General features: G+C 45.2%; 1 protein-coding gene across 3 annotated transcripts in view; it reads left to right on the top strand.

Annotated features, from left to right (window-relative positions):
* Window positions 1-1,168: 1,168 nt before the first annotated feature.
* The window catches only part of LOC135219992 (uncharacterized), a 188,853-nt gene continuing 174,874 nt past the window's right edge, over window positions 1,169-15,147 (top strand). The window contains exon 1 of one of the 3 annotated variants that reach the window (XM_064257272.1): window positions 1,169-1,291. The gene's annotated coding sequence lies outside the window, so the exon portion shown is untranslated. Of the gene's footprint in view, window positions 1,339-15,147 lie in introns of all 3 variants that reach the window. The other 2 variants (XM_064257273.1, XM_064257274.1) reach the window with 2 other exon arrangements.

Raw genomic sequence — 15,147 nt, 5'->3', positions numbered from 1 at the left:
AGCTGAGCTGGCCCGAAGGATTAGATATTTTACGTGGCTAGGAACCAATTGGTTACTTAATAACGGGACCTACAGCTTATTGTGGGATCCGAACTGCATCGAGAAATGAATTTCTATTACCAGAAATAAATTCTTCTGATTTCATGTTGGCAGAGTGGGAAATCGAACCCGTAACCTGAGATAAAGTCTCATGATACTAAGTACTAATTTATAGTACTATATAGTAGTAGTTGTCAGACTTAACCTTGGTTATATAGACTGACTGTAACCCGACATACTATTTTTTTTAGGCTAAATGATATTTAATGTCAAATAGGCTTTAATAAAAAGCTTATGACAAGATTGCTTATTTTATTTGCTCAAAAAGCAGGCGTGTAGTTGACTGCAAGTTGACTGTGATCTTACACATGTTTACTAGAGCTTGTTCAACACAGTTATAAAGATATGAAAACATATAATATACCCTTGCTATCTGTTGCACAGCCTACCAAGAATAAGCTGAGACCCGCATTGGACTTTAGAGCTGAATGCTCATGTGGGTTGTTATACATTGTTGAGCTTTTCCTTATTTGAAGGCCGTCTATCAGAAATTTCGCGTGAAGATCTTGTAACTTTTGAAACACCAAAATTACACTAACATAAAGAAGAATGGTGTGGTCAAATGGTCAGAAAGTTAAAGAATGATACCACCTAGCAATGTTAACTTCCTTGGTGTAGTCAGCATACTGAACAAATGTGTAATTTGTGTAATAGCCATGTTAGAACTACTGATATTGAAGTTAGTACCTAAGTATATAAATATAATCATCAGACATTTTTAACTCATATGCCAAACATGAAATGGGGATGAGCTCCCTATCTCGAGAAAATATAAGTGTATTTGTCCTGGATGTATTAACTATAAAATACCGTAGTTCACAGTATGTACAGCTTTTAATTAAGACAGCCTGTAAGCCCTTGACAGATCAGCCGTTACAATAGTAGCATCGCCATATAATAAAACATACACTTTAAAAATAATTCGACATCATCATTACTTGAATTGCAACGCATTTCATAAGCGAATAAAACAAGCTCTTTGTAGTCTCTGCTGAGAAAATATCCAATCTCATTTAAATACAGGGCAAATGAGAGTTGACAAAGATATGCGCCGTTACATTTCTGCAGCCATGCTATTACTACTACTAATACCATTGCTTGTGTTGTGACAACACGCTCCCAATAATCGTCAGCGACTGTCAGGTTAATGTTAAGTGATCACCTGTAGATCATGATCATATAAGCTATTAAGGTGAAGACCGAGCTGCCAGATAATTATTATTATGTATGACTAAATAGGTAACTAATCCTACAGTTTAGGGGGTCCAAATTCACTGCTGCGATGTGTGTGTTTGCGTGGCTAAGTTTCCGATATTAAAATTCCATAAATATCTGATAAATATGTGTGGTTATATTAACCTTACGTTATGCAGTGAATCTGCACCCCTAAACTAGGATTACCTAAGGTATATGTGTGAAGTGCTACCATTCACTCGCAGAAAGAGCTTTATTCACTCGATACTATAGTAGCTACTATTTAATTGGTGAAACAACAATACAATTAAATCTTTTAGCATACCATTCAAAAGATTGAAGTTTCATCAACAAATGAAATTTGGTATACCTACCTAGGTATGAAACTGCCATTCGAACTAAAATATATAGGTAAGCATGTGAAGTCTTCATAAAATATGTGTTCAAGGCAGTTTTTAAATCCAATAGGCTATGGCGTCTCTTTGAAACGCGAGCAATTCGTTACTGTCATGATGGCCATGTCCTTTCTAGTGCTCATTTGAGCAGTATTTGCGTATACGTAGCCTATTAGTAGGGTAAACAATCACGGATGATCCATCGTCATCACGCTGGCCAGGCCTTTTTCACTCAATATTTAATTGGTGAAACAAGAATACAATTACAACTTTAAAGCATACCATTCAAAAGATTGAAGTTTCGTCAACATAATGTGATATATGAAAGCCCCATACAAACTAAAATAAGCATGTGACGCTCTTCGTAAAATATGTTTTCAAGGCGGTTTTGAAATCCAATATGGTGGCAATCGTGAGGCTGGCCAGTCTAACCACGGACTATCCACCATCTTTCCCCGCCTTCCCAGTACTCATTTGAACAATGTTAGCGTATATATGTAACGTTTATTGATCTTACTGAAGATTGCAGTTGTAATCAGCACAATAAAACAACATTTTGTTGCCTATATTAGTGAAAGTATGAAACTTTTTATTCCCGGGGTCATGGTTCTTACTGCCATCACAACTGAAACTCCACAGTGCTTATTTGATTGTAATTATAAACATTTTGGTCTTAATTCACTCCACATTGCACTTGAACCACGTTGCTGTTCCTGGTTCCTAAGTACTCACTCCGCAAACACAGTTACGAGCAGCAGACGACAACACTGATTATGGGTGCAGAGCTTTATTCTCTAAATTGTTTACTTTACTCATTATTTAGTTTAACTTTACTTCAAAATGTTTATTTAATTCATGTCTATTATCCCTTTTTTGCAACCAAATTAACCCCGAGAAATTACAAATAATATTTCGGATGTATACTTACGAGCAGACGACGCGAGGAAAAATGACTCATCGTTACCAATCTAGTGAAGCGTCACACATACACCGATGCATTTACAGACTGTTTCCATGAATTCTAGTTGTCATAGTAATGCAGTAATGATAAAATACACTAATTTCACTTATTTCCCCAGTTTTGTGTAAGTCTTATACCCAGTTTGGAGGGTAAACATATACCATTTGACAACACTGATAAACAATTGAAGAGCGCAAAGAATGCCGTAGTTCCCTTGGATAAGTAGTGGTTGGAAGTCGTGTTTACGATTTTTTGTGATGAAAGTGTCCCAGCGTCTATGGGTACAAGTGGTGTGCAGATTTAGCACAGGAAATGGGAAGTTTGTTGACACAAGCAACTCCGCAAACATCGAGTTGGCGTCATTTTTAATTGTAAGTAAAAATTTTGAAAGCGTCATGGGGATAGTGTGCACTGCGTTGGCCACACTTTTCATTGGCCTCTGTTTAAATCTTAAAATATGGCCTTAATTTCTAACTTTGGAGAAAATACTCACTTCAAAAGGAGAGTAGAGGTCTTGAGCTCCTGCTATCACCACCAACAACTCATGACTGATGACCATCTCCGGTGTAAGGACGTGTTAAAGTACTTTTTTGGGGGGTGGCCAAAAACGCAGTAGTAGTCAGTGAGTTGGCCAGTCCAGTCGGTTGTTTACCTTATGTGTTCAAGGCAGTTTTTAAATCCAATATGGCATCTCTTTGAAATGCTAGCAATTCGCGTCACTCACATAATGGCCATGTCCTTCCCAGCGCTCATTTGAACAATACGTATTTGCGTATACGTATTATATGTAACGTTCATTTATATTTCTCAAGATTGTAGTTGTAATCAGCACAATAAAACAACCTTTTGTTGCCTACACTAGTGAAAGTATGAGAAGTCTTAATCCCGGGGTCATGATTTGAACTGAAATGCATTTGTAACCATGTAGCTAATCAGAGGTTTTATCCTTACTGCCATCACAACTGAAACTCCACAGTGCTTATTTGAGTGTAATTAGGTATGCACTTTTAGTTCCTAATTCACTCCAAATTCTAATTGAAATACCTGGGAGTTTGTTTACAGTGAACACTTTTTCAGTCTTATTGTACATCTGGCTGCCAAAAACATGTGTGAACAGATGACGCATCAGTTAATTGTTTACAACAAAAATTTTGTATTTGTTCCTACATGCTATACAAACCCACGGTCCTTAACAATAGGAATTACTTTCAATGTAGGCTGGAATTCAGCTGTTGAAGATTTAACAAGGTAGTTAAGCAGTAACTGCTTGTCTGGTAGTTGGGAGACCTGCCCGATTGGACGCAAACATTCCACTGCTTTCGGTAGCTGTAGAGAATAGACGTGCTTTTGTGCTTTTGCTCTCTGCCCCGTTGTTGTCATTGGAGATTTTTCTACTAATTTCTATGAGATCTTAACTTATTTTGTGAATGTGTTGTTTGTTTGTATTTTTTTTTAATTTTTTATAGCAACGGGCAAACCTAGGACTTACATAAGCCTAAATGCTCCCATACTCTCAGCGCATTTGTCCTGGAGTAGGGGGTAGAAAGTGTGGTAGCTTCCATTCACTAGTGGTTGTACATTGGTCCCTCCGTGTTCGCGGAGGATGTGTACCAGACACCCCCCCCCCCCCCCTGCGAATAGTTTAAACTGTGGTGGGATCATCAAGCTAAAAAAAAAAAAAAAGCAAGCAAGACCTCCCCACATTTACGTTAACCACTCCTAGCTTACAAATTTTTCCCTGCCACGTTTTCCCTTTTACGTTACTTTAATTACTAACAGGACACTTGGATCAGCAAGGCAAAAAACACAATCTCAAACACATTTACTCACCAGGAAACTTGAGACAATCAGGGTGAGAAGTTGTGCTTTCAGCATAATATGGCCGTCGGAAAACAACTCCACCGTTACTAGTGAACAAAACATCAAACAACAAACCACTATCATCAACCCCCACTTAACACTAAAACACAAAAATAAAACAAACAAGCACCAAGACCATACAGAGCACAATAAATCACTAACACAAACAAACACCAAACAATCACCAAGACTATACAACAATCTACAACATCAAACACCACAAATTACTCACAACTCGACAACCATACGAACTTAAGCACAACAAACTCAATTACTCAAAAATCAAAATTATGTGAAAAACACACAGACAACTCTAGTGACTTACCACCTCTCACTGTGAATTCCTTCTTTGACTGACTGCTTGGCACCGAACCAACACGCCTGCCATACCAGCAGTTCACTCATTAACCACCCATTCATCATTCTCTCTCTCTCTCTCTCTCTCTCTCTCTCTCTCTCTCTCTCTCTCTCTCTCTCTCTCAAGCGACCCTTGAGCACGTTGTCAAATGCAACCACACCATCATTCCTCCATTTGTTCCTACACGTTATACAAACCATTGGTCCTATACATAAAGAATTACCTTCAGCGCCAGCTGGAACTCGGTTGTAAGATTCTATAACAAGGTAGTTTAGCAGTAACTGCTTGTCTGATAGTCGGGAGTCCCGCCCGACTGGACATAAACATACCACTTTGCTTTCGACCGCTGTCATGTGCAGACGTTCTCTCTCTGCCTGCTCCTGTCGTGAGATTACCCATTCTCTTCTTCTTTTGGTGTTATAATTGTGTTTGTTTGTCTATTATTTGTGTGTTTGTATGTTCAGTATGCAAGCCCTCTCGCCCCCCATCTACGCGGCGATTATGCCCTGGAGTAGGGAGCAGGAAATGGGGAGCTTTTCGCTCTAGTATTGATGTGGACACTCACGCCCTCTGTGTGAGATGCCGAGGGCGTGAATGCAATAAATTAAACAGTTGTGACACTTGTATCTCTTGGTCGGAGGAGCAGTGGGAGAGATACGAAGGAAGGAAGAAGCTGCGTTTGTCTGCCAAGGTGTCATCGGAGAGCTCTCCCTCAACTCCTTTGGTGACTGATACATCGTCTTCTTTCCTTCCCCCACGTAAACTCCCGTCTCGCTCTTTCCCCTTCGGGGGACATGTCTCTCTCCGCTTCTTCGCTCGACCTGTCAAGTGCAGATGAGGGAGGGAAATATGCCGACTTGGAGCTGTACTCTGGAACTTCTGTTCGCTGAGTGGGGTATCCTTCCCCCTCTGGGCAAACAGGAACTCCCCCCCCCATTAATCTGACTTGCTCCTTTAGGTTTGTCTGACTCCGCGGGTGGGGACCTGCGGCGGGTATGGCTGATGCTGAATCTTCCTGGCACTCTGTCTCTGCAGGGACGGCTGAGTCATCTAGCAGAAGCCCCAGTAACCCTTGGAGCAAAGTCGAGGACCACAAAAACTATATCAACACCTGGGTATGCGGCACCACCACTTCTGGTGTACACCAAGCATGTTGCGTCAGTAACCCCATCTGCTGTGGTGCACGCACCTGTGCCGCATACCTCGAGGGAATTTGTGGATATTTCTCATAGAAAAATACTGGGAGTAATAGGGGTATGTGTTCCAGAGAGAAATCTGCGAATGTGTGAGTCCACAAATCCAGAGTACTCGAATACGTAGGGCCCCCTGTAAGATCCTCATGCCCTGTGTACGAAGTGCCGAGGCCGTGAGTGTAACAGATTAAATCCCTGCAATACTTGTATCTCCTGGTCGGCAGAACAGTGGTGAAGATATGTGGGGAGGAAGCAATCTCAGGTGAAGGCTTCCAAGACTTCGTGTGAGGGTTATACACCCCTGATAACTCCGTTGGTGGTTGATTCTTCGTTGTCCTTTCTCCCTCCTAGTAAGCTACCTAGACTTGCTGTTTCCCTTTCAGGGGGAATTTCTCCCTCTGCTTCTTCGTTTGATTCATCAAGCATAAAAGAGGGGGGGGAGGGATGCCGACTTGGACTTGTACTCAGGAGCCTCTGCTTGCTCCAAGGGGAAGGTGGGCAGAGACTTCTTCTACTAACCCGACTTTTGCTCCCTCAGGTGTGTTGGCCTCTGTGGTTGGGGATTTGTAGCAGGCATGGCTGAAGCTGGGACTACCTGGTATTCCTTTGCTTCAGGTGCTAATGGCACATTTTATGTCTAGTCCTGTGATGCATGGAGCAGCAGCAGGGATGACGATGACTGTATCTGTACCCTACCACACTTGGTGTAAGGCAGTCCCTGGGTTACAACGGGGGTTCTGTTCTTGAGACGCATTGTAACCCAAAAATCGTTGTAAGCCGGAACATCATCAAAAGTCCTAAGAAAACCTTACTTTTAATGCTATAGGTGTATTAAAAAGTATGTAAACTGCATTCTTATTGCCTTTTTCATAAAAAATCATGAAATATTTATTTTGCCTTTTTGGTGTCATAGTTCTTCTGCCAGATGAGCGTTGTAGGCGTCGTAACCCTGGAACATGCGTTGTAACCCTGGAAATGATGTCTGATGAATATAATTGAGAAGCGCCTTAACCACGGAACGTCTAAACCCGAACCCGTCATAACCCAGTGACTGCCTGTACTCTCAACATGCCACCACTATAACACCATCGGTGGTGATGACATCTGGGCCACATACATCAAAGGCAGATCCATTCCTGCCTCTTCCTTCTCCAGGTTACGCTGTCTTGTCTCTTCCTGTGACTTATGTTGGACAACCTCCCATTATGCCATCCCCATTGGACCTCCCTCCTGTAGTGTTCCAGTCTGTGTCATCCATGCCTGTGCCTGCTGTTGTACCAGTCCCTCATTGTGCGAGTGCTGTCGCAGTATTGGCATCTTCTGTTCCTGCTGCACTGGAGCCTGCTGCTTCGGCAGCTGCTCTGGTGGCAACTTGGATTGGGGATCTGACCGCCATTCTGAGGAAGCTGACGAAGAAGAAGCGTAAGGTGTCATTGTCTTCCTCATCATCATCTACTGTCTCCTCACCTTCATCTTCCAAGGTTCCCCTGCCGAGGTAGAAGGTAGTCTCCCCGCCCCCCCAACTAGAAGTCTAGATCTGGGAGTTCTAAGGGTCTATCTCCCTGTTCTGGTAAAGACAGGTGGGTCTTCCGTTGGTTCTACTGTTCCTTCGGGAGTAGGAACTGTTTCGTCGCCCCAAGGGGCGCATGAGTCGTGGACTGTACGAATTCAGGCTTCGGCCCATACTCCTACACCTAGTCCTAGAGGTTCTGCCTCTAAGATTAGTACAGGCAGTCTCCGGTTATCAGCGGGGGTTCCATTCCAGGGGGTGTGCCAATAAGCGAAAACCCCTGTTAACCGATACTCAGTGATTTATGGCACTGATAACCAGAACTCATCCCGTTATGGCGCCATAAATTGCTGATTATATGGTGCTAGACAAGCGCCATAAAACCAGATTACTGATAACTGAGTCCACTGATAACCGAGTCTGCTGGGGACTGCCTGTATCATCTTGGGTTCTCGTTTGCGAGCTTCCCAGAGTGCACACAAGTCTATCGACGTGTGTGCAGCTAGAGTCGGTGACGCTGAGTCAGCTTACCATCATGACTCAGGCACGCTGCAGAAGGAAGGGGTGTTGCTCAGGTGACTGACGCCTTACCAGTGATCACTTGCGTAGTGATTGCTTAGTCTCTGGGGTTGATGTGATGGTTTCATGAGATCATGCACGTGGTGAGATCAATAGGAGGTCCCCCGTTCATTCCTTTTTAGAGGTTTCAATTTTTTCGAGGACTGGGACGTGTCTTGAGGACGGTACTCGCTCTCGTCAGTGAGGTGGCCACTACCGTACTTCTGGGGAGTGCTTCTCCAAGGCGAGAGCTCTCTTCTAGACCTGCGAATCATGGCCCACTCACTCAGTTAGTTCTGCTAGCAGGATGAGAGGGAGCGTCCAATCTTCCTCATCTGTCCCTTCAACTTTCTTGGGATAGAATACACCAGGAGGGGTGAGGTGACCAGGGGGAACCTTGGGGAGGGTTCTCCCAAGGGTTTGGCCACAAGAGCTTACGTTCCCTGCCTGGTCTTAGGACCTGAGAGGTTGTATGCTCGAGTGGTGTAGGAAGGTATGGGTCTGCTGAGGTTCTTCCTTTTGAAGGAAGAGGGTCGAGAGTGGAATACATCCTAGAAGGACTTGACGGTCCTTTCCCTCTGGATGTGGTCTCTCCTGAGATCCAGAGGACATTTGCTGAGGTCATTGCACTGATTCGTCAGCACAGTGACCTAGGGGAAGGGACCATGGTGACTTCTTGTGACCGCCCTTTGAAGCTAGTCATTCTGGGGCCCTAAGAAGGAGCCCAGGGCCTCTATGGGCTTACCGTGGTCTTCCTTGTCCAAAAGAGTGTTGGACCAGTTTGACAATCTTTTTTTCATTTCAAGAGAATTCACTTAGGGCCAACAGATTGGACAACCTGCATCCCCCTCCTCCCTTCAAACAGACCTAAACAAAATATATGAATGGGCAGAGGTAAATAGGATGGTATTTAACTCTGATAAATTTGAATCAATAAATTATGGCGATAAAGAAGGAATGCTATAGTATGCATAATGAGACAATCACAAATAAGGAAGCAGTTAAAGACCATGGTGTGATGTTGAGTAGGAACGTGTTATGCAATGATCAAATAGCAATACTATTGGCAAAATGCAAAGCAAATATGGGAATGTTGTTACGGCACTTCAAAACAAGAAAAGCCGAACACATGATTATGCTTTCTACAACGTATGTATATAGTCCACTTGAATATTGCAAAATGATATGGTACCCACACTACCAAAAGGATATTGCACAAATAGAGAGTGTACAAAGGTCCTTAACAGGTAGAATAGAAGAAGTTAAGGATGTTGACTACTGGGAAAGACTACAATTTTTAAAATTATATAGTCTAGAAAGGAGAAGAGAACACTACATGATAATACAGGCTTGGAAACAGATAGAAGGAATTACCGCAAAACAGAAGGAATTACGGAAAACATCATGGAGCTAAAAATATCAGAAAGAGCAAGCAGAGGTAGATTAATAGTGCCCAAAGCTATACCAGGAAAACTAAGGAAAGCACACAGGACATTAATCCACTATGCACCAGCATCAATAATGCAGCGTCTATTCAATGCGTTGCCAGCCCACCTGAGGAACATATCAAGAGTGAGTGTAGATGTGTTTAAGAATAAGCTCGACAAATATCTAAGCTGCATCCCAGACCATCCAAGATTGGAAGATGCAAAATATACTGGAAGATGCATTAGCAATTCTCTGGTAGACATTAGAGGTGCCTCTCACTGAGGGACCTGGGGCAACCTGAACGAGCTGTAAGGTCTGTAAGGTTTCAATAGAAACCCTTCTACAGTGTTCCCCCCGCATTTACAGGGGATAAGTACCGGACCCCCCCTGCAAATAGCTAGAACCCATGAATAGTTGAAACCCCTATAAAAAATGTTTAAAACTGTCTATTTTGTTAGGTAAAATTCAGGAAAAACCCACTAAAAATGTTTAAAAACATTTATAAATGTTTCTTGGTTTTTAATAGTTTTATCACAATGTATTTTATCATTAAATATATATAAAATAAACAGGAATTTGTGGATGTTTCTCCTAGAAAAATACCTCGAATAGGTGAATTTTCCATGAATAAGAGGGGTATATGTTCCCGAGAGAAATCCGCGAATACTTGAGTCCGTGAATACGGGTGTTCATTGTATTCAGCCTTGGACAACCCTTTGCCGACTAAGCAGGTGGAGCCGGAGTTAGTTCGCCCAACTCCAGGCTTGCCGCTGCAGCACCTTCTTGCTGAAAACCTTTGGTTTACACAACAAGAGGCAGTGGGCTTGGAAGTTACCCCTATGGTAGCTTTTCAAGCAGTTTCCTAATTGGAACTGTGGGCCCTCACAGTATCCAAGGTCGCTGCTTCCTCAGGACCAATAGTTCCTGAAGAAGACTTGGCTTTTGGGAGACTTTGCTATTCTGGAGGTAGGGCTATTCCCTACCTGGCCCACCAGACGACAAACTTGCGGGCCAACCTTGGTGCATAGGAGGTTCCATCCCGAATTGTATCACCAGCTCTGTGGGACCAGAGTCAGCTTTGGTGTTGAGGAACAGACCATTGCTGGGTTCTCATCTCTCTTCCCAAGAGAGATGGCGGATGCTGTAGTGGACAAGCAAAGAGTTGAAGACAACGATCAACTTGTTCACCAGGTAGTTGCAAAGACTTCAGGGCCTTCTCAAGTAACTGCGGCTAGCTAGCACTTCCTCCGTCTCCAAGAAGACTCCTCCTTCGAAGTGAGCTTGAGAAAAGACCTAATCATCATCTTTTTCCTTGAAAGGAGCTCACCCACGTTTGTTTCAACCCTCCTACCCCCAGGGGAGGGGAGGTAAGAGATAGAAAAAGAGAGGGGAAACTAAGGATGGTATTCCCCCTCAGCTGCTGCCATCGAGGGTGGGGGTGGGGGGGGCGGTGCCTGCAAGCCATTGAGCAACATGGCAGCGCTATGGAGCCGAAACCTGGTTAGTGGATGTGCTTCGGGAGGGATATCTTTTTCCTTTTGAGTCGAGGCCACCCTCACCAAAGTTCCGGTCCGTCTTCAAACTTACATCTCTGGTTCTGCCAAGGATCTGGCACTGAAAGAGGAAGTGCAAGTGATGCTGAGCAAGGAAGCTGTAGAAGTTGTACAAGATCCATCACCAGGGTTCTACAGCCGAGTCTTCCTGTTGGAGAGGGTTTCGGCGGGCTGGAGAACGGTGATAGATCTCTTATTTGAACCGATTCATTCTCCAGACTCGGTTCGTGATGGAGACAGCATGTTCAGTGCTTGCCTCGATCAGGGAGAACGATTTCATGCTTTCAGTGGATCTGAAGGATGCGTATTTCCAGATACCCATCCATCAATCCTCCAGGAAGTACCTTCGCTTTATCCTCAAGGGGACGGTGTTCCAATTTAGGGCACTTTGTTTTGGAGTCTTGACTGCCTCCCAGGTGTTCACCAGTGTTCACCTTGGTATCAGCTTGGATCCATTTGGTCGGGATACGTCTGTTGAGGTATCTCGACGACTGGCTAGTCCTGACGAGCGAGCTCACAGTTGCTACAGGATATCATCTCCTCGACTTTTGTCACGATCTTGGGATCATGATAAATTTTGAGAAGTCAGATCTGGTTCCCAATCAGAGGATAAAGTATCTGGGCATGCTTATTGATACAGCAGCAGCACAAGTCTTCCCAGACACTCGAGGATCCGCAAGTTCAGGAGAGCAGCTCAGCTGTTTCTGTCCCAGCAGGTTCAGCCAGCTCAGTTTTGGCAAGTCGTGATTGGTCACCTGCCATCACTGGAAAGTTAGTTCCTCACAGGTGTCTTCAAGTGCGGTCTCTTTAATGGAGACTAAAGGAGTGTTTGTCACAGGCTCGAGATCCCCATTCCTCGAATGAAGGAGGTGAGGAAGGATTTAGCACACCCCCCCCCTGGACATGCCTCTCTTCTCAGACGCATCGACCGAAGGTTGGGGTGCACACCTGGAGGAGTTGCTAACTGCAGGAGTGTGGGATTGACAAGACAAGCAAGCACCTTCACATCAACACTGGAACTCAAGGTGGCCTTCTTAGCCCTCCAAGAGTTTCGAGATCGTGTGATGAGACACTCTGTGGTGTTGATGAGTGACAACACCACAATAGTGGCATATGTCAACAAGCAGGGGGTCTAGTGGTCCTCCCGCTGCATCAATTGACAGTTCAGGTGCACGAGTGGGCTATGGCACACTCTGTAGAGCTGTCAGCCAGATAAATTCTGGGCAAGAGGAATGTAGTGGCAGACAAGCTCAGCTGCCAGAATCACGGACATGGCAGAAAGGTTGTTCAACCTATGGGGGCGTCCAGTAGGCTCCTCCGAAGGGAGAGACGACACCAGTACTTTTAGCCTGAGAGCCCAAAAAATCAGAGGTATTGGTCCTACCCATGCGTTCTGCAAGAACCTGTCAGTTCCACAGGTATTGAAGGCAGGGGTTTGGGTCAACCAGACCACATTCACTTCCTTTTACCTTTGAGATATAGCCCATTAGGTCCTTGGACACTTTTTCCTTGGGACCCGTGGTAGCTGCTCAACAAGCTGTGTAACTTACCCAGCTCCTCTAACTGGACAAGGTTGTATCTCGCCTTTTGTAACCATGTGAATGAGAGAGTGACTAGCTTCTCTTCCTCCTTTTCATTCTTCTCTCTCCCTATGGACAGAGAGTCGCGGTCATCACACGCTGGTACATTACAGAGCTCCATTCTGTACTCTTTCATTAGGATATACGTAGCTTGTATCTGTCCCTTTCCTAACAAGGGAAGAAGAGGACCTTGGCATAAGAAAACTCAATACTTGTATACAGGCAGTCCCCAGTTATTGGTGATCCAGTTTTATGGCACTTGTCGAGCACCATAAAATCGCCAATTTATGGTGCCATAACGAGCTGAGTTCTGGTTATTGGCGCCATAAATCTCAGAGTTTCTGTTAATGGTGGTTTTCACTTATCAGCACACCCCGGGAATAGATCCCCGATTTTTGGTTAATGTCGCCATCTGAACAGAAACCCCCCCCCCCCCCCCCCCCCCCCCCCCCCCCCCCACTGGCCTATAACCGGGAACTTTATTTTGTTCATGAAACTTACCTGTCAGATATATATATAGCTGTATTTTCTGACGTCCGACAGAATTTCAAAACTCGCGGCACACGTAGTGGGCGGCCAGGTGGTAGTACCCATTCCCGCCGCTGGGAGGCGGATATCAGGAACCATTCCCATTTTCTATTCATATTTTTTCTGTTGCCGGTGCTGTAAACAACTGTTTGCAGTACCTCCGTCTAGGATTTTTGGATTATCTCGCTTCTAAGTATCTGGATTGACTATTGGTTATAGACTCTGGATTGTTGGATTGGCACGCGTAATAGTGGACTGTTTTTTGAATTTGGATTGGCTTTTCTGTGTACATGATGTCAGGATCAAGTACAGGGAGTTTCAGAGTGTGTGTGAGGAGTGAATGTAAGGTGAGGCTTCTTAAACCTTCAGTTGATCCTCACACAGTTTGTATGGAATGCAGGGGGCATGTTTGTTTGGTTGATGATCGGTGCAATGAATGCAAGGATTTGACCGATGATGGATGGAAGATGTATGAGACCTATCGGCGTAAATTGGAGCGTGATAGAGTCAGGAGGGCTTCCTCCAGGAGCAGTTCTACAAAAGGTAAGGAATGTAACATTTCTCCTCCTCTAACACCGGTAGATTTTGTTTCACCTAAACCTGTGATGTTGCCTCCGGGCCCTGTTTCTGTGTCTGGAGAAGGTAATGCCCTTTCTCTGATTCTCGAGTCTCTGCGCACTCTTGAATCTAAAGTGTTGGCCTTGGAAACTGGCCCTGTGAAAGTTTGTGATCGTGCCCCTAGTGTTGTGGAGGGGGCGTCAGATCGGCCCCATAATGCCTCTAGGCTGAGACCTCTATCGGACTCCCAGGACTCAGGGAGAGGGTATGTCGAAAGCCGCAAGAGGGTTACGGGGGCTCCCCACCGATCTGGCGTCCCTTCGGCAGGCCTTGTTGCAAAGTCCCAGGCTGTCAAGGAGCCCGCACGGGCGCGCATCCTTAAGGACTGTTTTTCGTCCTCCGAAGCGTCCTCCCCGCGCAAGGGGTGGAGCGCTCGGAGAGACTCTCGTCCGCTGAAAAGGACGTTTCGTGTTGAGGACGCTTCACGTCCTGCATCGCCGCTTTCTTCGGAGGACGCTTATGACGCTTTTCCTCCTCAGAAGAGAGGTAAAATCTCTTCCGATGAGGACGCTGGGTTGCGCGCACAGGCGCGTATCCCTGAGAAGCAGGTAGCTGTACCTGTGAGAAGGAAGGAGGCGTCCCCTTGCCCCTCGCCTTCTCACAGGTTCAGTCCTGCCCCTTCTAGTTCATCACCTACGAAGAATATTCTTTTGTCCCTTCAGGACCAGATTTCTACCCTTATGGCTCAGAGGACTCGCCCAGCAGCAGTCGAGCCTAAGCGGAGAAAGGACGTCAGGCTGCCCGTCAAGAGGACTAAGCAGTCTCCTTCTCTCTCTCCTCGTTCGTCTCTTTCCCCCCCTTCGGATCATCGCCGATCTCGTTCTCCTGATATAGCTTGCGCTCAGCAGGACGCTTTTCGCTTTCATCAGGACGCTTTCTACGTGAAGCAGGACGCTTTTGAGGACGCTCGGCAGGACGCTTTCCGTTCTAAGCAGGACGCTTTTCGAACAAGGCAGGACGCTTTCGAGGATGCTCAGCAGGACGCTTTCCATGCTAAGCAGGACGCTTTTGAGGCCTCTCGTCAGGACGTTCGTGTGGACGCTCAGAGATACGTGTCTCCCCATAAGGAGTTTCTTAGAAGTAGTGCTATCAAGAAGCATAAGACATCTTCAGTTAGAAGTAAGGCAGTCTCCGTCGTTTCACAGGACGCTCGACGCACCCAAGACGTTCTTCCTTCTGCAAGTGTTAAGGATCATCGTAAGGACGAGTCCGTGCCTGAAGCGTCAACTTCTAAGCAGCGGAAGTCTTTGTTTAAGCCTAGACCTGCTGGACGTATGCCCTCTCCGGATGAACGATCACCGGTTCCTCTTAG

This window comes from Macrobrachium nipponense, chromosome 1 (genome assembly GCF_015104395.2).
Source record: "Macrobrachium nipponense isolate FS-2020 chromosome 1, ASM1510439v2, whole genome shotgun sequence".
Lineage (NCBI taxonomy): Eukaryota > Metazoa > Arthropoda > Malacostraca > Decapoda > Palaemonidae > Macrobrachium > Macrobrachium nipponense.
Note: the sequence above shows the minus strand (reverse complement) of the source record. Positions and strands in the feature narration are given on the sequence as shown.